The sequence below is a fragment of the Hyperolius riggenbachi genome, chromosome 4 (genome assembly GCF_040937935.1).
Source record: "Hyperolius riggenbachi isolate aHypRig1 chromosome 4, aHypRig1.pri, whole genome shotgun sequence".
NCBI lineage: Eukaryota > Metazoa > Chordata > Amphibia > Anura > Hyperoliidae > Hyperolius > Hyperolius riggenbachi.
In genome coordinates, this window is record NC_090649.1 from 61,039,626 (window position 1) to 61,065,609 (window position 25,984).

Below are 25,984 nucleotides of genomic sequence, written 5' to 3' on the forward strand. Positions count from 1 at the left end.
ACAGACTGGAACATGGCAGGCGCTGTAGCATTTTTATAGGGGAGGGTGCATCTGTGAGGGAGTGCAGGCTGATTGGTGCCATGTGCCTGCTGACAGTGATGTAAGGGGTCAAAGTTTAGCCTAATGAGGATGTATGGGGGCGGGTTGAATAGCGCCATGTGCTTGCAGCTCATAGTGAGCATGAATAGCCGATCATCACCGAATAGGGCCATCTCTACTGCCTTGATGTTTTTGTTAGCTTCCTCCATTTTGCACCTGTAAATTGTAGTAAATCTAGCTAGGTTGCTCTTCTTGACAGCGTAGTGTGAAGGTGCGCCCCTCCCCACCCCCAGCACTCTGACAGGCTATTAATCAGCCATCTAAGCTCTTCCTTTATGATGTCTGCTATTTTATACTTGCAGTGCACAACAGAGGAGGAATGGATGGACGAGCTTAGGTGTCTGATTAACAGCCTGTCAAAGTGCCAGGGGGTCCTTCACACTACTCTGTCAGGAAGAGCAGCCTAGCTAGATTTACTACAGTTTACAGCACCACGGGGTAGTGGAGGGAGCTAATGTAAAAATGAAGGTATAGGACAGATCTGAGAAACAAAAGAGTTAAAACAGATGTTCCCCACAAGATAATGGACTGATCAGTTTGTACATCATTCAGAAATGAAAAACGTTAATTGAATGAGGGCCTGTAAGCACTCTACAAGTACCAAAAAGTAGGTGAGAAAGTACTTTCAAAATGATTCTCAGTATTCTTGCTTGCTGGTGGTTTAGCCAGTTACCCTCCCCTGGGATGAGTATCTTCATTCCTTAAAATTTAACTTGAGCTCCCAGGGGCATGTCGTGCATGTGCCTGCGCACGCATGCAGCCCCTCGCAGTAGTGATTGGTGAATAAGAAAATATGTTCCTAAACCCAATTAAAGTTGAAATGATTGCTGATGCAACGAGCAACAGTAATCATTCCATTATAAATGACAGTCAATGTCATTTCCTGTTGGCTGCAACACAGCTTGAACTGCCCTCTAGCCCAGGCATGGGCAAACTTGGCCCTCCAGCTGTTAAGGAACTACAAGTCCCACAATGCATTGCAGGAGTCTGACAGCGACAGTCATGACTCATAAAGGCAAATGCATTGTGGGACTTGTAGTTCCGTAACAGCTGGAGGGCCGAGTTTGCCCATGCCTGCTCTAGCCTGACAGGAAAATATGTGGCCAAAAAGAATATTACAATTAAAAAAAAATGTAAATATACATTTCCTGTCCCTATAACAAGACCAATAATTCATTATGCTCTCTCCCTACCCTCAGATAACACAATTATAAAAAAGAAAAATTGAAGTGACAACATTTAAAAGACAGCACATAATTTGTTACATTAGAGACTTTGCTTTGAAACTACGTATGCTGTGGGGTGTATGTTATTTTTGGAAATAAGGGCTTTCATTATTGTTAGAGTACCCAACATGACATAATGGAAAAATATACCTGTATTTGTAAATAGAATATTGTTGCAATATAATGTACTAGGGACTTAAAGAGAAACTCCGACCAATAATTTAACTTCATCCCAATCAGTAGCTGCCTTTTACATGACAAATCTATTGCATTTCACAAACAGACAATCAGGGGGCACTGTGTGACTGATATTGTGGTGAAACCCCTCCCACAAGAATCTCTGGGACCGCGGTAGTCTGGGCAAACTGCCACAATGTAACAATGTTCACAGACAGGAAATAGCTGCTTACAGCTGTCTGTAACGGCCAGAACAGCTAGAAGCAGCTACATAACCTGCCCACAGTAACAATATCACCATGTAATACATGTCAGAATGTGAATCTGGAAGAGGAAAGATTTTACAATGAGCAAACACTGACTAAATCATTTATACATAATTATTGTAAAAATGAAGCAATTTTTTTATTACATTATTTTCACTGGAGTTCCTCTTTAATTGAAACGGTGTAATAAACAGACAAATGGACAAATAACATGTTTGGGTTTTAATAACAGTAGCATGTTTTATTTTAAAACTATAATAGTAGAAAACTGAGAAATAATGATTTTTAATTTATTTTTTTAGTCACTGTACTAGGGACTTAATTTAAACCATGTAATAAACAGACAAATGGACAAATAACATGTGTGGGTTTTAATAAGAGTAGCATTTTTTATTTTAAAAACTATAATAGCAGAAAACTGAGAAATAATTAATTTTTATTTTTTTTTTATTCAATTTAAAAAGCATATAAAATAAAATAATTCTTAGCAAACTGTACCACCCAAATAAAGCCTAATTTGTGGCGAAAAAACAAAACAAAAACAATGTATAGATTATTTCAGTGTGATAAGTAGTGATACAGTTATTGTCAAATGAATGGACACAGCGCTGAGGAGAAGTGGTTAAAAGACATTTAGGTCTTTTGCAATAATTACACAACTTTTAAACTACCAGCAAACAAGAAATTACTCAAAACAATTTGCATAGCACATTTCACCTATTTTTGGTATTGTTTCAATTGAAAAATGCTGAAAAATTATCTTAAATACAAGATGAAAAAATATCTTCTAGGAAAAAACCCAGGAGAAAAAGTTAATTGCATATGGGCCTTTAATTGATAACTTGTGAAATCACCTAGGAGAAAACTTAGGAGAAAAGGTCAATTGAATAAGGGCATTCGGCGCATATGCGATTCATTTTTTTTCACCTTAGTTATCTCCTAGGAGATCATTTTCATCTTCTCTGTAAACTAAATTTTCAGCATTTTACAATTGAAAAAAGTACTTAAAAGTTGGTGAAAAAGTAGTATCAATTTTTTTTTGAGTAATGTCTTGCTTGCAGGTGACTTAAAAGACATTTTATGACAAGTTGTAACAATATCACCTAGGGGAAAACTCAGCAGAAAAAGTGGCCCATATGCAATTCTCTTTTTCACCTGAGTTTTCTCCAAGGATATAATTTTTCATCTTTGATTTTAAATAACTTTCCAGTACTTTTCAACTAAAAAAGTACCAAAACGTTGGGGGAAAAGTACTAACAATATTATTTTGAGCATTTTCTTGCCTTCTGGGGGCTTAAAATTCATTGTATTGACAAGTTTAAAAATATCACATAGGAGAAAACTCAGATGAAAAAATGAATTGCATATGGCCCAGTGAATCTTGACACATTTTACACTATCCCATCTCCTCATGGTGGAATCTACATATTAACTTTATTCTTTACAAAAAGCTCTCCCTGGAAAGGATCTATTGAACAATTTTCAGTCATTGTTTGCACAATATTTTGGCAGTTGGACTGAGCAACCGCAGTTTAGTAAGTGCTTTTGTAAATAAAAAAACTAACTGAAAATCCCCCACAAGGATTAGTCCCAAACCTGCCAGATCTGTCAGATTTTAACTACCTAAATGACAGGGACAACTGAAAAAGTAATTTATAGTGCATTTTAAGTAGAATTGAAAGTCAAATTGAACAGGTCTGCTTTCCTTTCTGTGTGTTAGTATGTGCTTGTGATGTACACAAGTTTGTTGTTTGCACTAGTGACTTATAATCAAATTTTGTGGAATTTTTCGATTTCCTCATTGGAATAGGTCACTCCGAAATGGAATACAAAATTCAGAATTCAGAGTGGAATTCCGTAGAATTTAACAATTCACATCGATTGGAGGACTTTTAGATCCGAGCGCTGCTTTGGTTGGAACTTCCGCCACATTTACTAGGTATCTTTGGGAGAAGAGTGTGAACAACTGAAAAAAAAAGACCTTGTAGTTTTTGAATTGATTTTGAATACGTCAAGGAAAAAATGTTTTAACCTTCCTAGTGGTAATCCAGAGTCAGGCTTGGGGCAGAAAAACGCATCTCAAAGCAGTTACCCCGAGCCTGACCCGTGGCAGCCACCAGGAGCTCTATGCAGAGACTCCTCCCCCAGGATCCAGATGTTAGTAGTCATTCTCCTTCCTGTCCTCGGAGGCTCTGCATCCCTCTGGTGAGATTGCCATTTGTCCTCATAACGACAGACAGCAATCTCACTCCAGGGATACATCGCCACCTGGAGGACGGAGGAAGAATTGCAGCGCTGGATCTTACGAAGGTTAATTAATGCTGGACTGCTGCAGATCTCTGTGCAGTATGATTATTTCCAGATTTTAGGGTCTGAAAGTGTGCTAAAAAATTGCCCCGCTTGTAGACCCTAAAATCCAGAAATAATCATACTGACACGAAGGATAAAGTCAGTGAAATTATATTCTGTGGCAGAGTTCCACCATTTACATTAGAGTAAATACCACCGGTTTCCATGGTTAATTGCAAAGACACCATAAATGCAATGTTCACCAAATTTTCCAGGTATCTTCGGGATGCAGGGATCGACAAATGCAGCCACTCTTCATTGTTCTGAACACAAGAAATGGAACATAGCACCACTAAATCAATAATAGATAATAAATGATTCCTGGGCGTGCTGGAGGCCAATCAAAACTGGAAAACTAGAGAAGGGGAAAGAAGGCCATAAAAGCACCACTCAGGACTAATATATAAACCAGTATGTAATAAATTCATCTTTATTAACAATCCAATGAATAAAAACACATAAAAACAACAACCACAAAGTGAGTCTGGGGTCCCAAATACAATAAATGGATAATACACCTGCACTAATAATAATTCATGCATATAACAATGGTGCAAAATGTAAACAAGAAGTATATATGTTTCTATTGGGTGAAAAACACCCACTGCCTCTACTGAGATCAACAATGTATCAAGCAAGAAAAATAAATAGAGTAAACCCTAAGGTCCATAGATAAATGCTAGGATAATAAGATATAAATATAAAATATATATAAACACTCCAGGAGCAATAAGGTGCTAACAACGATAGAATGAGGCAATATTAAAGTGACTAAGTGCAAAAACAAAACAATAATGTTGTGCTGTATACCCAAAAATAAATCCGACAGCACAATGGCTGAACAAGTGAATCAAGAAAAGCGCACACAAACAATGTGCCTAGGATGCACCACGGAGGGTGAAGAAGCAAGTAAACGGGGATACTCACAATGAAGACAATAGAGGCAGGAAGAAGGGGGACCCCAGGCTCGCCGGGAAGCCTTAGTGCACCTCGCGGGAAAACGCCCGCTTCTGAGGAGGCTGAATGCTGAGCAAAGTACGCCGCCTTTTGAATCAATGGAGGGGAAGTGACGTATGCGCAATGCACGGACAGGACGCGGCAGCGTCATTACGCCAGCTACGTCGGGTTGCCATGGCAACCCAAACATAGCGGCGCTGTCGTTGGAGCCAAATAATGTGGTAAAAAGGGAGCATGCGCAGAAAATGTAGGCAAGGGAGAAATGTTGACAAAGGGCAGGAAGGATCAGAGAAATAAAGATGAAAAGAAATTTTAAAAAAATATATAATATCTATATGTATATACAACAATAATCATATAGGAAACAAAACAATTATATTGGGTAATAGCATTTGACCTGCCAATGTGAGAAGGGAAAATAAGGGAAGGGGAAACACTGACATCATGTGGCCAACAACCATATATATCTAAGAAGGACAAATTCTGCAATAAAGATGTATATGTTTCTTAGTAACAGGATCTTGTTTCTTCAAGCGTCTTGTTTATATCGTCTTGACATCCTTTATGGAGGTGAATGAAGCAGTTCTCGAAAAGGACAATAAAAATCAAAGAGAGAAAAAGAGAGAAGAAACAAAAAATATATTTATTAGTAATATATCAACAATTGCACTGGCAAAATTCAACAATGATCATAATGAACCAGAACCACAGGGAACCCAAAGAAGTTTGTAGTGGAGGAAAATATGGAACATGAAGTAGGATGTATATAGATAGATAGGAGAAGGAAAAAGAGAGAGAGGGCACTAACCTGATATATACTCCATGACTGCTTAACCATCCATAATAGAAAACATGATACAACATGTGGGCAGAAGAGAAATGACTTAAGAGGTCGGCATATGTATGGTATACACCTCAGACAGAATGAACAAAAGTAACTAAATAACTCGAAAGTCAACACCACAGCTGTAGTAAAAGGGTAGAGATTGTATAATTGTAGATCATACAGGTGAGGGAGCATAGATATGCATCAAGCAAGAGTAGCACAAAAACCAGTGACTCTTTTGTGTCAATAAGGTGCAGGATGCATCAAATCAGCAGCAAAAACAGCTCCGCATGGCACGTGTGTGGAGGGAGGGAGGAAATAAATGCCATAACTCCCAGATCAATGCAGAAAACTGCTGAACGAAAAATCTTCATTCAGACCACCAGGGATTTGCGTACCCATTTCGAATATCCACCTTGTCTCCGCTCTAAGCAGAGACTGAGTGATGTCTCCTCCTCGCAGTGGAGGTGTGATCTTCTGTAACCCTGTGACCTTCCAACCCACTGGACTGCTGTTATGGTACACCAAAGCATGTTGGGCCACAGGAGTAATCTTTTTGCCTTCGGAGTAATCTTTTGCTGATAATCTGATGGTGGAAAAATGCTTCTGTATTCGTAGTTTTAGCATGTTTTTTGTTTGGCCAATGTATTTAAGTCCACAAGGGCACTCCAGAAGATAGACCACACCTGGGGTTAGACAATTAATGTATTGTTTTAATTTAAAAAATCTCGTGTGGGATGCATTCCATACTAACTTCATAGGTGTCATTGCTGAGCATATATTGCAGCTGTTACAGGGATAACTGCCTCTTACTTTCGTTGTGGATATTCCTTGTTTACAATAGTGACTTTTACACACTATATTCTTAATAGTGGGGGCAGGGCAGTTTCTAGGCTAAATTTCACCCAGTTCGAGAGTCAAAAAATATGCCCCCCCCCCCCCCCACTGGCCTGACCCCACAACCCCCCTCCCAGTACATGTTGCAATCCCACTTCCAGATAAAATAATTAATAAGTTCCCTGCCTCCAGATAAAATAATCAAATACTTCCATGCCTCCAGATAAAATGATCAAATACTTCCATGCCTCCAGATAAAATAAGTAGACATGTGCCGCACAATAAAAATAAAGTTGTCACAATCATCGAGATAAAATAGTGAAGTAGTTACACACCACCAAATAAAATAATGAAACAGCCAGGTGTCTCAAACAAACAAATTACATAGGCAGGTGCGTCAAGATAAAATGATTAAGTAGCCAAGTTTGCCCTGCATAAACAAATTAACTAGCCATGTTCCCCCGATAAAATAATTAAGTAGCCACGTGCACATATACAGTATTAGTATTAGCTTGCAAGATGTATCCCCATGATATTAGGTAGCCATAGCTGTCCCCTAATTGCTGGCTTGGCGCAGGGTGCTTGCTGAGGGCTGTCGGCAGGGAGCTGGCTGTGGCAGGGAGCTGCCTAGAGTAGGATGCTGGCTGCCTGAGGCATAGTGCATGCTGGGGTAGGGTGCTGCCTGGGGGCAGACTGCTGCCTAGCGCAGGGTGCTGGCTTGCTGGGGAGGCTGGGTGCAGGCTTGCTGGGGGGGGTGGGGGGGTGGGTGCTGACCGGGTGCAGGCTTGCTGTGGGGCTGACTGGGTGCAGGCTTGCTGGGGGGCTGGGTGCTGACTGGGTGCAGGCTTGCTGGGGGGCTGGGTGCTGACTGGGTGCAGGCTTGCTGGGGGGCTGAGTGCTGACTGGGTGCAGGCTTGCTGGGGGCTGGGGGCTGACTGGGTGCAGGCTTGCTGGGGGGGCTGGGTGCAGGCTTGCTGGGGGGGCTGGGTGCTGACTGGGTGCAGGCTTGCTGGGGGGCTGGGTGCAGGCTTGCTGGGGGGGGGCTGGGTGTTGACTGGGTGCAGGCTTGCTGGGGGGGCTGGGTGCTGACTGGGTGCAGGCTTGCTGGGGGGGCTGGGTGCTGACTGGGTGCAGGCTTGCTGGGGGGCTGGGTGCAGGCTTGCTGGGGGGGCTGGGTGCTGACTGGGTGCAGGCTTGCTGGGTGCTGACTGGGTGCAGGCTTGCTGGGGGGTGGGTGTTGACTGGGTGCAGGCTTGCTGGGGGGGGGCTGGGTGTTGACTGGGTGCAGGCTTGCTGGGGGGGCTGGGTGCTGACTGGGTGCAGGCTTGCTGGGGGGGCTGGGTGCTGACTGGGTGCAGGCTTGCTGGGGGGCTGGGTGCAGGCTTGCTGGGGGGGCTGGGTGCTGACTGGGTGCAGGCTTGCTGGGTGCTGACTGGGTGCAGGCTTGCTGGGGGGTGGGTGCTGACTGGGTGCAGGCTTGCTGGGGGGGGGCTGGGTGCAGGCTTGCTGGGGGGGGCTGGGTGCTGACTGGGTGCAGGCTTGCTGGGTGCTGACTGGGTGCAGGCTTGCTGGGGGGTGGGTGCTGACTGGGTGCAGGCTTGCTGGGGGGGGGGGCTGGGTGCAGGCTTGCTGGGGGGGCTGGGTGCTGACTGGGTGCCGGCTTTCTAGGGGGGCTGGGTGCAGGCTTGCTTGGGGGGCTGGGTGCTGACTGGGGGTTACAGACCTCAGATCTGCGGCGACCAGTCCTCCGCTGATGAATCCGATCAGTCAGTGCCGCCCCCGCCGCTTGAACATCCACGTTATTGCAGGCATCAGCGCGTAAGCAGTGACAGAAGGTACGCACGCTACTCGCGCCCAGAGTACTCCACATGCGGAAGTGACGTCATTAGTCACTTCCGCATGTGGAGTACACTGTGCGCGAGTAGCGTGCGTCCTTCTGACACTGCTTATGCGCTGATGCCTGCAATAACGAGGATGTTCAGGCGGCGGGGGCGGCACTGACTGATAGGATTATTGCGAGAGGGGGGCGCAGGCAATGGCGGCAGCGGCTGGTGGCAGGTATGGCGCCCATAGCACAAGCCATACCTGCACCCACCTCACCTGGTGACGTCACATCCTTCTCCTTCTGCCTGGCGCCCCCCAATCTGTCTCTCATCGGCGCCCCGTTCAGCAGAACCGGCTGAACGGGGCTAGAAACGGCCCTGAGTGGGGGCTCTCTTTGCGGTTAATGAGGCATGTTCCGTGACATAATCACACATTATTGGTTCGCTACGAATTATTAGCCAATGCTTACTTAGTATAGAGCGTATCTGACTCCATTGGTTATTGTACATCGTGCAGAACCTGACCAATTCTTCTTTTTTCTTTACCTTGGGCTGTAGCAGATCCACTCTGTTACTCAATCTTGCTCTAGACAGAGCCTTCTTGATCGAGTTCTTGGAGTAACCTCTGTTTTGAAAGCGTTGTGTAAGCTGTTCAGCTTCCTTCTCAAAGTCCGACAGATTTGAGCAGTTCCGTCTCAGTCGAAGAAATTGACCAACAGGGATATTACGTTTAAGAGCATCTGTGTGAAAAGAGTCGAAATGTAACAAACTGTTGACAGCAGTTTCCTTACGATACAGTGAAGTATGTATATTGCCCTGCCTATCTAATGCTATTTTGAGATCTAAAAAGTTAACTTCAGAGGGAGAATAGTTAGCAGTAAGGAAAATATTATGATTATTGTTGTTTAGTGTGGAAACAAATGCTTTTGCCATCTCAATGCCTCCATTCCATAATATCAGTATATCATCCACATATCTGTAATAACCCAATATGTTCTCATGAAAAGTCGCCATGTCTGATGACCACACAATTTCTCTTTCCCACCAACCCAAAAAAAAAAACTCTTCGTTGTTCATCGGGTATCCAAGGACAATGACATAGGACATTTCCTAGGAGACAAGTATTTATGGATAATAAAGATTACAAAATACTTTTCCATTGAAACATTTTTATTTCACTTTTAAAGGACACCCATTGTGAAAATAAACTAATGAATAAACAATTGTATCTATCTTCTGTGAAGTTTAGAGGGGTCGCAGCCAGCACGCAGTACACAGATGTATAAGTCCGTTTATTGTGCAGCAGAAGATAAACAGCTTCAGTTCAGCAGTAAAAAGTGGAAAATAAACAGTCAGCTTACTTCAGCTTTGTAGTATAAAGTCCAGCATGTTTAAACAAAGTTAATTTTTCCATCAGGCCAATGCCATACTAACAACAGACCAGCGTATGGTTTGGCTTCCATCAAGTGATCTCCATTATTCCTTGTCAGGAGATTCCGTAGCAGACATGCTACTGCTCCAACACCTCTCTCTAGACTGCCTGTGAGGCTGCTTCTTATGCATAAATTAGCATCTAATTAACACCACATTAGTGAAGCTCTCAGCCCCACTGACAAACAGGTGTGTACCTAGGTGGGATGGGAAGGCCCGCCCTTCCTTCCCTCCCATCCCAGGAGTCCGGCCCTGAAAAGAAAAAAACAAGCAGCAACTGCTTGCTGCCACCAATATCCGGACTCCTTTCCTAGGACCACACAAGGTTTTAAAGGGACCACAGTCCAAATACCAGGGAAATGTATCTCCCATCTAATACCCAGCCCCGATTACCCCTACACTTCCTTCTCCTAAAAATGACTTTTAAGATATTCCACATTTTTATTTTATATTTAAATCTACTTTTTAAGTTTTTACTGTTTTATTGTTTTTGCTCAATGACACATCCATTGAAGTATGCCAGAGCTAAATTCTATGAACTGTTGACCTTTTTATCTCTTTCCTGCTCTCAGAAGCCATTTTCTGCTAGGAAAGTGTATAATAAATGGAATTTCTTATCAGTGAGGGTCACACCGTAGTCTGACTCAGTCCTGACTCAGACTACTCAGGAACTGCCACTTACATACCTGTTGTTTAACTCTTTCAGACAGAGAAAGAGAAAAAGGAACACAGCATAGTTATTTGTGTGCTAGGCACTGTACATACACTTGTTTATCTAATCATGTCACATGTCTCAGGTATCCTGTAACTCAGTGGTCCTCAAACTAAGGCCCGCGGGCCAAATGCGGCCACCTGAGGCTTTTTTACCGACCCTCCACACACAAAATGTATTACTTATAGATGCAGTCTGCTACATTTTTAAGTATTGGTGGTCCGCATATAGAATAGCAGTGCTGGCACCACCCATCCACATGGAAGCCAGAAAGCAGTAATTTGCTGGTTTCCAATCACATTCCACATCAGGTGACACTGCTGTCCTATTGGACTGCCAATTGTCACATGGGTATGTTTCACTGTCTGGCCCGCAAAGACGTCTACATCATTTTATGTATACTCCGGCCCCGCCAGCAGTCTGAAGTATGTTGACCCGGCCCCCGACCCAAAATGTTTGAGGACCCCTGCTTTAAGTCTTTGTGGAAATGTGTAAGAATAAATTGTTAGGAATTACCAGGTTTAATTCAGAATTTGGCCATTCTGACCATCCTTTGTTTGCACACCTCATTTCATTGCAGTACTGTGTAATATTTTGATGCTTAATCATTGTAATATTAACCTCTTCCGGACACAGATGATTGAACTCTACTCTCTGTTTGGAGCATATTATATCTTTAAGGGCATAGATTTCAATCTCCAACCAGCGCATAATGACAGCTGAGCTCCGTGTGCCAGTCAGGAAGCAATTTAATTGTATCCTAACTCTGTGATCACTGTGAACCAATCACAGTGTTCAAAATATAAAAAAAAGTCTCTGATGCTTAAAGAGACTCCGTAACAAAAATTGCATCCTGTTTTTTATCATCCTACAAGTTCCAAAAGCTATTCTAATGTGTTCTGGCTTACTGCAGCACTTTCTACTGTCACAGTCTCTGTAATAAATCAATGTATCTTTCCCTTGTCAGACTTGTCAGCCTGTGTCTGGAAGGCTGCCAAGTTCTTCAGTGTTGTGGTTCTGCTATGAACTTCCCCTTCCAGGCCCCTCTAAGCACACTGCCTGTGTATTATTTAGATTAATGCAGCTTCTCTCTTCTCTCTTATCTTTTACAAGCTGGATAAATCGTCCTCTGAGCTGGCTGGGCTTTCACATACTGAAGAATTACAGACAAGGGCAAAGCTGTTTGCAAGAGAAAAACGAGCAGCCTGAAACTTCAGTGCATGAGAACTGCAGGGGGAAAGAAACACACAATGATCTCTTGAGATTCAAAAGGAAGGGTGTATACAGCCTGCTTGTGTATGAATGTATTTTCTATGTGTGGACATACTGTACATCAACCTACTTCCTGTTTTGGTGGCCATTTTGTTTGTTTATAAAAAAACTTTTTAAAACTGTTTTTAACCACTTTTAATGTGGCGAGGAGTGGCGAAATTGTGACAGAGGGTAATAGGAGATGTCCCCTAACGCACTGCTATGTTTACTTTTGTGCGATTTTAACAATACAGATTCTATTTAAGGATAAGCGAGGTGAGCAATGAAATCTATCTTTACTTATTGTTATTTGGGGCTTCTTCCAGTCTCTAGAAGCCATTTGGATCCCCCACTGCAGCTCCGTCTTCTCCTGTGTCCCTATGGCAGCCTCTAAAGATTAACGACCCCCGATGGGTCGGCGTCAACTGGTTCCACTGCCTATGCCAACGGGAGCATACTTTGTCTGTGCACTGCACAGGCATAGTAAGCTCCCGATGACATGGGCCTGTTCGTGCACGAGCGCTCGCACGTGCACACATGTGCAGAAGACCCTGACCCATCAGGGGTCAGCGTTCTTTAGAGGCTGCTAATGGGACATCAGAGAAGACCGGAGCTGCGGAGAGGGACCCAAATTACTTCTAGGAGCTTAAAGGGATACTGTAGGGGGGTCAGGGGAAAATGAGTTGAACTTCTAACGGTCCCTCGCAGACATCCTGCGCCCACGCAGCCATTCACCGATGCTCCGGCCCCGCCTCCGGTTCACTTCTGGAATTTCAGACTTTAAAGTCTGAAAACCACTGTGCCTGCGCAGCCGTGTCATCAATCCCACTAATGTCACCAGGAGCGTACTGCGCGGGCCCAGTATGGTCTGTGTCTGCGCAGTACACTCCTGGTGACATCAGCGGGAGCGAGGACACGGGCATGCAGGCGCAGTGGTTTTCTGACTTTAAAGTCAGAAATTCCTGAAGTGAACTGGAGGCGGGGCCGGAGCATCGGTGAGTGGCTGCGCCAACACAGGATGTCTGCGGGGGACCATTAGAAGCCCCAGGTAAGTTCAGCTCATTTTCCCCGACCCCCTACAGTATCCCTTTAAGAGGCCCAAAGTAAGTAAAGATAAATTGAATTGCTCACCTCGCTCATCAGGAAACCCAAGGTGAGAGTGATATGGAGGGCGGCTGCCATATTTATTTCCTTTTAAACAATCCCAATTACCTGGCAGTCTTGCTGATCTTCTGGCATCAGCAGTGTCAAAACCCTGAAACAAGCCTGTGGTTAATCCAGTCAGAATTGAGTGAGAAAGAAAGAAATATGGCAGCCTCCATATCGCTCTCATCTTGGGTTCCCTTTAAAAAGGGGCAAGAGCCTTATAGTTATAAAGGTTGTATAAAGTTTAATCATTATGATCACTATTTAGAAATGATGTATCTTGTGACATTAATGGTATAATATTGAAGGAGTCCAGAGCTGCTTTTCATTCTCCTTTCATATCCACAAGTCAACTCACTGCCTGGATCTAGCACTAGAGCATAAGCTGAAAAGTTTTTACTTAAAAAACAACAAAGAAAAAACAAACAAGGATTCATTTTGGGTATTTTAAAGACACTTCGGATGTTCTGAATCTCAAGAGTCGGCAATGTATTTATACCAGAGGTGTCAAATTCAAATACAAAGTAGGCCAAAATTGAACACTGGAACCAAATTGTGGGCCCTCCCATATAAAGTTCACTGTTGACTAGTGACCCCACTCCCATCCTAAACAGTTCCCAGGTCTCTAATGCCCCTTACCAGTGCTATACAGTTTCTTGGTTTCTAATGACCCCCCCACCCTCACCTATAGAGTTCCCTGGGGTCTAGTGCTCCTCTCTCCCTTATACAGTTCCCAGGTGTCTAATGCTTTCCCCCTCCCTCCCCATATGGCATCCCTACTGATCTAGAGCTTCATCTCCAGTATAGCTTCCCTGGTGGTCTACAGTGGGCCAGACATAATGCAAGAAAACAACTTGTGGGCCAAATTGAATAGCCCTCTGGGCCAGATTTGGCCCATGGGCTGGAGTTTGAAATGTATGATTTATACAGATCTAAACTGACCAAGACCTTAAAAGACCAAGCCAGATCCCTCTGAATGCCTTATGTAAGTTAGCATTGCTGCAGATCATGTGCGCTGAATTCAGACTAATAGCAGTGCACACTATTATAACAAACACCAGCTTCCAAAAGTCGTTTAAATTCATAAAGGTAAAAAAAGAGACACAACAGCAGCCAAAATCTATGGCTTGAAAGAACAGGAAAGCACTCATATTTTTTACAGCAGCAACATGAGTCTCTACGTTTCGATTCCCGGAGCCAGTTCTGCTGCATCTCATCAGCTTGGTGTGTCTCCAGAGAGAGTGAATTAACAGGCAGACAGAGCCACAACATATGAAGAATGGAACACAGCAGCCCAAAATAAAAACAATGGACTGTGACTTCAAAATTGGCACCTGTACAGCATCACTCAGTGTGATGTTTCCTTGAAAGGTACTGGCTGAATTCTGCCAAATAGAGAGAACTATAAACCAGCTACATGGAATGCTGAGGGCTGCTGAGATCAGGAGAGAAGCCCCACTAAACCAGGGGACCAGTCTGGAGATCCTGGTCTTCAGGAAGATAAAGATAGGATTGTTGTAAGTGGCAATCTTCACACAGTAAAACACACAAAGGACAGCAAGAAACCAGAAATTAGTGAAGTAAAATAACAATGCTGCTGCTGAAGATGCCGTAAACACAATCTGGCTCTTGAATACGCCCAATAGATAGGTTCGGCTAAGATAACCCCAAAAAATGTTAGTCAGAGCAAGGCTTCTGGAGATCCCCAGACAGAGGAGGATCTGATCACAGCTGTCCAGAAATTTCACAGCCTTCCATTTCAGTGACTGAATGGCCACAATAAACACATTAACTGCGACCCCCACAAAGCACTCAGTAAGCATCATGGGTATAAAAATCTCCTGGAGAAAGACTTCCATTGTGTGAGATGGGATTTTCCTTCCGAGAAGGATGATGTGTGTGAGACGTGGCTGCAGAGTGGTTATCAGGCTGTGTGTGATGATCAGGATATACTGGAGGGAATATACAGCTCCGGCTCACATCTCTCATGTAAATCCAGCCATCATATTTCTCTGCCATGCAAATCTCAAAACCAATGGAAAATGTGACCAATAAAAATATTTTATATCCTTTGCTGCCACCTGTCACTCTAACAGGGAAGATGGTTGTATTTAAAGCAAACATGAAGCAAATTAAATTTATTCTCCTATCATTTCCAGTACAGGGAGAGTTATGAAATGTCAGTTGTTATGTATGCAAACGAACTTCTCTGAGCTCTCTGACCAAGCTGGGGTCTGCTGCAGCAGCTGTTTACTGGAGCACTTATACATCAAAAAAACAGTCACAGGCTCATTTAGATAATATATTCCTCCAGGGAAGTTCAAAGGGTCATTACCTCTGCTCTTTGTTATAGTTTAAAATACAGAGGGCTTGATTCACAAAGCGGTGCTAACTGTTAGCACGCCTGTGAAAACCCCCTTAGTACGTCTAAACAAGCTTTTCGCGCATAAAACTTTACGCGCGCAAAACTTTATGCGCGTAAAACTTTACGCGCGTACTGCACAGAGCACAGGGTGCACCGCGCGAAGTGCCTATTAAAGCCTATGGGACTTAGCGCGCGTAAAACTTTGCGCGCGTAAAACTTTACGCGCGCAAAGTTAGCGCACGATCTGATTGAGAAATCCGGTGCTAACCTACTTAGCACCCTGGTTAGCACGTCTAAAGACTTTAGACGTGCTAAGTAGGTTAGCACCGCTTTGTGAATCAAGCCCAGAGTGTGAATTGTAAATTGCAAATATGATAGAATGATGGAATGTTATAGAAAAACAGCTACATAACTGTAAATAAGAATGTGTGACTACAGTATTTTATTTGCTACTAATATTTTAATCATTATCTGTACTACACATACAATTCATTTTATCATATGTTTTTTTTTCGCTTCAGTGTCACTTAAAAAGCACACCGTTACTCTTTTTCCTCTGTCCCTGTTTCCTATTAAATTGTCTGAGAACACCCCATGAGGCAACTAACTACATTGCACTGCTCGCACTGTTGGCACCGTGCAGAGTGCCTCTGCCCCGCACTATCCGATGCACCGTACCCAATCCCTTTCATCCCAGAGCACCATCACCTACACCAAAGCTGAGCTTCTGACATGGGAGTCAGAAGCCCATGTTCTGCCCCTGTGGGATGCAGTCTGGGCTTGCCTCAATCAATAGGCCTGCAGAACTAAACACCGGCCTAGGGGAAGGAGGGCCGGTGCACAAGTAAGGCTTAAGAGAAAAGGCTTGTGGTCTCATATCCCAGCCATTCTGCTAGCAAATGTTTGTTCCCTCCCAAACAAGCTGGATGAGCTGCTCCTACTACTCGGCAGCAAACTCTCGCTGGGCAGTAACTCCCCGGTCTCTACTTCACCGAGACCTGGCTAAATGACAACATACCAGACAACTTCCTCCATCAATCAGGCTTCAACCTCTTCTGCGCAGACTTCAACCAGACACTTTCAGGGAAAAGGAAGGGCAGAGGTGTCTGTTTTTATATTAACGCCACTTGGTGCTCCAACACGATCACCCTGCACAAAGGCTGTTCCCCAAATATTGAGCTTTTACTCATTAATTGTAGGCCTCAGTACTCTCCCAGGGAATTCACTTTCTATGTCCTTGCTGGCATTTACAAACCCTCGGATGCTGACACCAAGAATAGTGATACCATCTCGCTGTGAGAGATATCCCTCCCGGACTCCCTCTTCATCATCCTAGGAGATTACACTAGGGCAAACTTTCGTCAACAGCTGTCTCGATACAAACAACACATCACCTGCCCCACCAGGAACCAAAACACCCAGGATCACTACTACACGGTCCTCAGAGATGCATACAAGGCTACTCGTAGGCTGCTCTAGGTAACTCTGACCACTGCCTAGTCCACCTGATCCCCACCTACAGAAGGCACTTCAAAACCTCCATGCTAATAGTCAGGACTGCCAAAAAGTGAACAGAGAAATCTAAGGGGAAACTTCGGGCCAGTTTTGACAGCACTGATTGGTCATCCCTGGAGGTTCCCTGCCTGGAGCAATGGTCAGAGAATGTCACCTCCTACATTAGCTTCTGCGAGGAGTCATGCATCCCAAAAATGACTGTTAAAGTCTTCCCAAACAACAAGCCCTGGTTCAATGGCAGGCTACGCAAGCTCCGGAGGATAAAAGAAGAAGCACACAATCTGGCACGCCAGAGGAGTTCAGGGAGGCCAGGAACACCTTAAACCAAGAACCAACCACCTCATGGATTAAGTGGCCACATCCTCACCCAAGCAGCCAAATCCCTTCTCATCTCCACACACCGGCCATGCTCCCCATCACTGGAAGCAATCTAAGTGACCGATAAACTATGGATCCTCCGGAAGCTCAACACCAGGAAAGCCACAGGCCTGGATGGCATATCCCCAACCTGCCTGAAAACCTGTACAAGCCAGCTAGTCCTCATCTCCATCTTCAACAGATCCCTGGAGCTGGGCAAAGTTTCCTCCTGCTTTAAAAAGTCCAACATCATCCCAGTTCCCAAGAAGCAGTCCCCAAGAAGCCAGGAGTCACGGATCTAAACAACTTTAGACCTGTTACCTTAACTCCAGTTATCATGAAGACCTTTGAAAGACTGGTTCTCTCCATTCTGAAGTGCCACATTGCCACCATACTGGATCCTCTTCAATTTGCGTACAGGGCCAACCAGTCCATCGAAGACACCATTAACACTAGCCTTGCACAAATCACAGAACACTTGGATAAACCCAAAACCTATGCCAAGATTCTCCCCTACTGGACTTCAACTCCGCATTCAATACCATTTGCCTGAACATTCTTGTGAGAAAACGCGGAAAAGCCGCCGCGTCTGTTGAAAGCAAGGCGGAAAAGCCGCCGCATGTTCTAATAGCAAAGCGGCTGTTTCCGCGTCCAAGGTGGCAGTTTGTGCGCAGCAGCATGCCTTTGGAGTGGCTGGGTCTGTTAGTCCACATAGATGGATGAAGAGCTACGCGCGCGCGGGCCAGAAGTCAGGACCTTTATACCAGCAGGGGAAGTGTCAGCTAATCAGGACGATCAGCTGATTCCTGATTGGCTGAGTGGTTAGGGTGGGGCAGCAGTGTTCAGCTACTATATATTCTGCTTGCTTGTCAGTTGCTGGTTGTCTGCCATTGCAAACACTTTGTGGAAGCATTCAGACCATAGTCAGATCCTTACAGTGTGTTTGAACCAGGAGGACTTGGGAATTCACACTGAGCTAGATTACCATGTACTGTTTATTTGTTAGACCAGTTCCAGGGTGTTGAGATCAAGGCCCTTACACCCAAGACTAGGGAACTGTATTGTCTTTGTGTTATATTCCAGACTAGTTCCAGGGTGTTGATGATCACGGAACTCACACTCAAGACTAGGGAATTGCATTATCATTTATGTTATACTCCAGACTAGTTCCAGGGTGTTGATGATCACGGAACTCACACCCAAGACTAGGGAATTGTATTATCATTTATGTTATACTCCAGACTAGTTCCAGGGTGTCGAGACTACGGACCTCACACCAGACTAGGAACTCTGTGTTATCATTGTGTTTTTCATCAGACTAGTTCCAGGGTGTAGAGACCACGGACCTCACACCAAGACTAGGCATTGTTTGATATCTGTTACTACCTTGGGAACTATCTCTCTCCCTTAAGAGATAGTCTCCTGACCTGCTAGTGACATCCACTCTTCAGGTGTCACTCCTGTGCAGGTTCCTCCTACCTTCAGCCTGACTCCACCCCTTGGAGAATCTCAGGCTGTTGGAAGGTTCCTGTGTCAACATAAGCAGTATTCCAGGCTGCTTCTTATCACCTGCTCAGCAGGTGCATTACTCAAAGTATTACTGTTACACCAAACACTCATATACCTATAGGTGTCCAGAGGTTAGCAATATATCTGATTATCGGTGATACTGCAGATCATCAATAATCGGGTATATATCTGCATTCTTGGTGATACTGCCGATCACCAATAATCAGGTTCTCTCTGCGTGCTGACACCAATCGTTACAATTCTGCATGACAACCTGGTACGACTCGGTGTTGACCTCACCCTTTGCGCCTGGATTAAGGACTTCCTTACCAACAGATCACAGCTATTTAGAATTGGAGTCTGCTTCTCCAGCACAAGAATAACCAAAACTGGTGCCCTGCAAGGGTGTGTACCATCACCGAATCTCTTTTCCCTGTACACAATCAACTGTACCTCATCTGTTGACACTGTCAAGGCCATCAAGTTTGCAGATGACACTATCATCCTGGGACTCAACGGCGAAAACAGGGAGCTTGAATATCTCAGTGAGATTGAGCGGAAACACATCAAAAACTGTGGAACTGATTGTGGACTTTAGAAGGAACGCATCATCGCCCAGCCCAATGGGACCGAGGTCAGCATGGCAAAAAGCGCTAGGTTCATAGGCACCATCATCACTGAGAATTAAGATGGGATGTAAATACCACCACAACCCAAAAGAAAGCCCAGCAGAGGCTGTTCTTGCTTAGGCAACTGAGGAAGCTTGGAATGCCAAGGGAGTTATTTACCAGTTTCTACACGGTGACCACTGAATCTGTCCTCTGCTCCACCATCATTGTCTGGTATTTGGGCGCTAATGCAAGAGACAGGCACAAACTCCAGCGAGTAATCACTACCACTGAGAAGATCATCAGGTCACCCCTGCCCCCCTCCCCTGGACCTCCATCATACATCTAAAATGTAGGCCAGTGCCAACGGGGTCACACAGGACCCCTCACACCTTGGAAATTACTTCTTCAACCTCCTCTGCTCAGGCTGTTGGTACGGATCTATCCCTACCAAAACCACCAGGCACAGAAATACATTCTTCCCCCAAGCAGCCACCCTTCTCAACTCAAACAATCTCCCCAATGTCATCTCCTAGCCCCCTCCTAGCCCTTTTGGCGCCCCAGTGCATGAACGCACACCTATAGGCAGACTCTCATTAGGGATGGTCGCTGCATTCCGCGGAGTTAAGAATTCCGTGATTCCGGCCAGAATTGGGTGATTCCGTTCTGTTGTGATGGAACGGAATTGCTATATTACTATGGTGAAATTTCCGCTGAAAAATATGAAATTCCGCAGAATATTATGGAATGCAAATTTTTTTCCCACCAAACTGATTTCTCCCTAATAAGAAGCATTTCTGCTCGACAGGCTTCCTTATTTCCTCCCTCCTCCCGGAGGGTCTTGTCTTCCAGGGTCTTGTCTTCCAGGGAATTGTAGGATTTCAAAAGCCAGCTTACATATCTTGGCCAGGAATCGTACCCAGGTCTAGTGCTTGGTAGGCAGCTCTCCTCACCACTATACCACCACCAACACTAAATGCTGAAGCCAGCCTAGCATGTACCATTATGATATATCCAAGAGAAAAATGAGCTTGCTTAGGGATTTGTAGGATGTCAAAAGCCAACTCACATACATTGACAAGGAATTGAACCTAGGCCTACCGCTCTGTAGGCTGCTATCCTAACCATTATACCACCAACACAACACACTACAATGCTCCATGCTGAAGCCAGCCTAGCATGTACCATTGTGATATACCCAAGAGAAAAATTAGCTTGCTTAGGGAATTGTAGGATTTCAAAAGCAAGCTTACATACATTGGCCGGGAATCTTACCCAGGTCTAGCGCTTGGTAGGCTGCTATCCTCACCATTATAACACCAACACAACACACTACATGCTGAAGCCAGCCTAGCATGTACCATTGTGATATACCCAAGGGAAAAATGAGCTCTCTCTCTCTCTAAGACTTGATGCCATTGAACTGAATTTGCTGATTAAACCCATCAACGGATACCGGCAGAATTTCACAGGTAATTTCGGAATTCCGTCGGATTGAAAAAGCAATTCCGTTCCGACCAAACGGAACGGAATGACCAATTTCCGCCCAAAACTGCGGAAAATACAATTCCTCGGAAAGAGGAGAGAGAGAGAGAGAGAGAGAGAGAGAGAGAGAGAGAGAGAGAGAGAGAGAGAGAGAGAGAGAGAGTTGGCTTTTGACATCCTACAAATCCCTAAGCAAGCTCATTTTTCTCTTGGATATATCACAATGGTACATGCTAGCCTGGCTTCAGCATGTAGTGTTGGTGGTGGTATAGTGGTGAAGAGAGCTGCCTACCAAGCACTAAACCTGGGTTTGATTCCCGGCCAAGGTATGTAAGCTGGCTTTTGAAATCCTACAATTCCCTGGAAGATTGAGGATGAAGGGAGGAAAAAAAGGACTAAGGGAACAGTCAATAGGTTCTATGGGCTACCATTTAGCATAAATAAGGTTCCATTTACGATTATTTTAATTTCCCACTGAAATCCGGAATTACACTGAATTTCGCAAAAATCCGGCGGAATTTTCATAGCGACAGAATTCAGCGCTGGCAGAATCCGAATATTCCGGCGGAACAGAATTTGTTCTTTCCGATCATCCCTAACTCTTATATATAATGAGCTCTCTCTCTCTCTAAGACTTGATGCCATTGAACTGAATTTGCTGATTAAACCCATCAACGGATACCGGCAGAATTTCACAGGTAATTTCGGAATTCCGTCGGATTGAAAAAGCAATTCCGTTCCGACCAAACGGAACGGAATGACCAATTTCCGCCCAAAACTGCGGAAAATACAATTCCTCGGAAAGAGGAGAGAGAGAGAGAGAGAGAGAGAGAGAGAGAGAGAGAGAGAGAGAGAGAGAGAGAGAGAGAGTTGGCTTTTGACATCCTACAAATCCCTAAGCAAGCTCATTTTTCTCTTGGATATATCACAATGGTACATGCTAGCCTGGCTTCAGCATGTAGTGTTGGTGGTGGTATAGTGGTGAAGAGAGCTGCCTACCAAGCACTAAACCTGGGTTTGATTCCCGGCCAAGGTATGTAAGCTGGCTTTTGAAATCCTACAATTCCCTGGAAGATTGAGGATGAAGGGAGGAAAAAAAGGACTAAGGGAACAGTCAATAGGTTCTATGGGCTACCATTTAGCATAAATAAGGTTCCATTTACGATTATTTTAATTTCCCACTGAAATCCGGAATTACACTGAATTTCGCAAAAATCCGGCGGAATTTTCATAGCGACAGAATTCAGCGCTGGCAGAATCCGAATATTCCGGCGGAACAGAATTTGTTCTTTCCGATCATCCCTAACTCTTATATTCGTTCTTGCACAATACGGTTAGCCACCAGAGATGGCCTGAACGGTTCGCCGGCGAATGGTTCCAGACGAACTTCGGGTTGTTCGCCGTCGCCGGCGAAGGCGAACTTTCCCGGAAGTTCAATTCGCCTCATTATGCTCTATGCGGGTCAACTTTGACCCTCTACATCACAGTCAGTAGGCACATTGTAGCCAATCATGCTACACTCAGCCCTGGAGCCACTCCTCACCTTATATAAGGCAGGCTCCGCCAGCCATTACACTCACTCGTGTGCCTGCAAATAGATGGAGTAGGGCGAGCTGCTGCAGACTTTCTCCTAGGGAAAGATTAGTTAGGCTCTTGGCTTGTTAGCTTCTCTGGGTCTGCCTACGATACTTACACTACTTTCTGTTATGTCCCATCTTACTGTTCCTTTAAGAGGAGCGGGGATTTGTGTACCTGCTCTTTCTTCCATTGATGTGGGTGTTTGCATTCTTTTTCCATGCCCGTCGTCCGTCTGGCTATATACAGTTTTAAAATATGTTACCCTGTTTTAATAAATATACAAATGGTGCCTCTGCACACTATCAATTGTGTGTGCTAGGACAACATAGAAATGCATGAAAGAAGAGGATCATGTCCTTTTAAATACAGCACCACACAAGTAATAAATTCCAAATGTAACAATTTATTATATTATATTCAAGTATGAATCACTATAGAACATGTTAAAAACACTTAAAATGAATCGTGCTGCCTGTAATAATCAATCAAATATAACATAAATCAATCAATGAATAAAGAGCGCACCATCATAGAATGAGCTCCTGACTCCTGTCAGGAGTCCCCCTCTCTCTTGATAAAGCGGCGTCGTTTGCCGTGGAACCGGTGGAGACATCCGCCTGGGGCTCTCTCTTCCCTCTGCTGCCTGTCATTGCGCCCATCCGGCTAAGTATTTTTGCCTTCCTATACTATGTTAGCCACATAGCATGCGGTATCATAGTCACAGCCATTGAATCACATTACATCACTGATGTTTGCACTATTTGTCAGCTACAGATTTTCTGATCATATTGCATCTTTTGATTGTTTTGCATCATATTGATGGTTATTTTGCACTGTGTGTTCACTTTTTATCCTTACAGGTCTTCTCTCACCATTTAGGCTTAAACACTGAACCCGGGTTCAATTACTTGGGGTAGCTCTGTATTGAGCACCTCAGAGTATACGATACTATTATGCTCATTCTATGATGGTGCGCTCTTTATTCATTGATTGATTTATGTTATATTTGATTGATTATTACAGGCAGCACGATTCATCTTAAGTGTTTTTAACATGTTCTATAGTGATTCATACTTGAATATAATATAATAAATTGTTACATTTGGAATTTATTACTTGTGTGGTGCTGTTTTAATAAATGTTTTCTATTCTCAGGCTGGTTCGTATGTAAAAACAGTTTTTTAATCTTTGTTTTTTTTTTTCCTTTAGAGTAATTTATTCCGCCCTTCGCCACTGGACACCGCCTTTATGACAAGTTAGCACTGGTCTATTGCGACTTCCAGCACCGCCTCCTCGCTATGTTTCATTATTTTTGTGCAGAAGTCTCCCGGCGCCGAGTGCCCGGTATGCGCATGCGTGGCGGCCATTTTGGGGTTGGTATTCCCTTCCCCTGATGGCTGGCAGCATGTCACCGAGCTCCGTGCGACCGGAAGTGACGCGATGACGCCGCGGCGATTACGCCGCGTGACGTCAGACGCGTCAGGGGCCGGCCCCCGGTGTCCAGTTTGGCAATTGAGGGCTTTGGGGAATATTTAAACACCGCCATATGTCGGTATTATCTACAGCAGCCTGATCCTGATATCCAGAACCCTTTGAAAAAGGTATACGAAACAGCGCTGTCAGGGCTTTTGGATCTATGAGCTAGGTTTCACTTGGACATTATTGGTATTGCTAGTACTCCACTTACATGCATGCAGTTTGTACCATTGCTTTGTTTTATGGGCTTAGCATATATACCATGTCTCTTGCTTGTGTGATCCTGTTATAATCTATGTATATTTTGTATAACCATTGTGTCAATAGCTACTGATGTTAATAGGCAATACCAGCCTTATGTGTTTGTCTTTTTCTTGTATAATACAATTTCTGAGCAAATCACTATCTGGTGTGAGGATCATTTTATATTGATTTTGCTATTCATGGTTGTGGTTTAATCCACGATCCAGAACCCATGCTATCTTTATAGAAGTTTATTGCTGATTTATGCAAATTTGTGCATCAGGTGTGCAAGCCTTTTTTTTTGATTAAATGTACATGTGCTGAATCTGGTCATGCAAAGATTTGTGTCAAAGTACCCAGGCTTAGAGGACGTCCTGATGCAGGCCAGGAAGTTGTGTGGGCATTTCAGGCGGTCTTACACGGCCATGGCACGCTTTGCGGACATTCAGCGGTGAAACAACTTGCCGGTGAGACGCTTGATATGTGATAGCCCGACTCACTGGAATTCCACCCTGCTCATGTTCTCTCACCTGCTAGACCAGGAGAAAGCCGTCACCCAGTACCTGTACAATTACAGTAGATGGACACAATCTGGGAAGATGAGGATGTTGTGGCTCAACAACTGGACACTGATGCAAAATGCATGCAGGCTCATGCGGCCGTTTGAGGAGGTGACCAACCTGATGAGTCACGCTGAAGGCACCATCAGTGACTTGATCCCCTACGCTTACTTCCTGGAACGTGCCGTGCGTAGAGTGGTGGATAAAGCTGTGGAGGAGTGTGAAGAAGTACAGTTACGGCAGGAGGAGTCGTGGGAGCAATTTTCATCTGAACCAGATGTTTCCTCAACACCTGCGGCAGCACAGAGGGGGGAGGAGGAGGAAGAAGAGGAGTCGTGTGGGGAAGAAGAGGAGTCAGACTCGGATGATGAGAAAGGTGTTTCTGTGGAGAAGGAGGAAGAGGCGGCGGCAGAAGAACAACTGCAGCAGCCGTCACAGGGGGCTTGTGCTGCTCTACGTTCCCGTGGTATTCTTCGTGGCTGGGGGGAGGAAGAGGACTTGCGTGACGTCACCCAGGAAGAGCAAGAGGAGATGGAGAGTACGTCTGGATCCGAATTTGTGCAGATGGCCTCTTTTATGTTGTCCAGCCTGTTGTGGGACCCCCGTATAAAAAAAACTCAAGGGGAATTACCTGTACTGGTTGGCCACGCTACTAGACCCTCGGTACAGCCACAAAGTGGCGGACCTGTTACCAACTTAACACAAGGCGGAAAAGGATGCAGCACTTGCAGAACAAGCTGGCAATGAAGCTTTACATTAAGCTTAAGCTTTGCGTTTAAGGGTGATGTGACAGCACAACGCAATAAAGGTACCACTGGCAGTAATCCTCCTCCTCCCATGTCCACGCAGGCAAGGACAGGACGCTTCAGCGATCTCATGGTGATGTCGGACATGCGGACATTCTTTAGTCCAATGCCTCGCTGTAGCCCTTCCGGATCCACCCTCCACCAATGCCTGGACCGGCAGGTAGCCGACTACCTGGCCTTAACTGTGGATGTAGACACTGCAAGCAGCGACGATAAGCCCTTGGTCTACTGGGTGCGCAGGCTTGACCTGTGGCCAGAGCTGTCCCAATTTGCCATCCAACTTCTCTCTTGCCCTGCCGCAAGTGTCCTGTCAGAAAGGACCTTCAGTGCAGCTGGAGGCATTGTCACTGAGAAGAGAAGTCGCCTAAGTCACAAAAGTGTT

The 25,984-nt window shown here is 44.7% G+C and overlaps 1 long non-coding RNA gene across 1 annotated transcript in view; it reads right to left on the reverse strand.

Moving 5' to 3' along the window:
* Nucleotides 1-4,590: 4,590 nt before the first annotated feature.
* The window catches only part of LOC137570368 (uncharacterized), an 85,064-nt gene continuing 63,670 nt past the window's right edge, over nt 4,591-25,984 (reverse strand). Inside the window, exons 2-3 of the long non-coding RNA XR_011031009.1 lie at nt 9,031-9,300; nt 4,591-5,659 (exon numbers count right to left, since the gene is read on the reverse strand). This is a non-coding gene — a long non-coding RNA (uncharacterized lncRNA). The remainder of the gene's footprint in view (nt 5,660-9,030; nt 9,301-25,984) is intronic.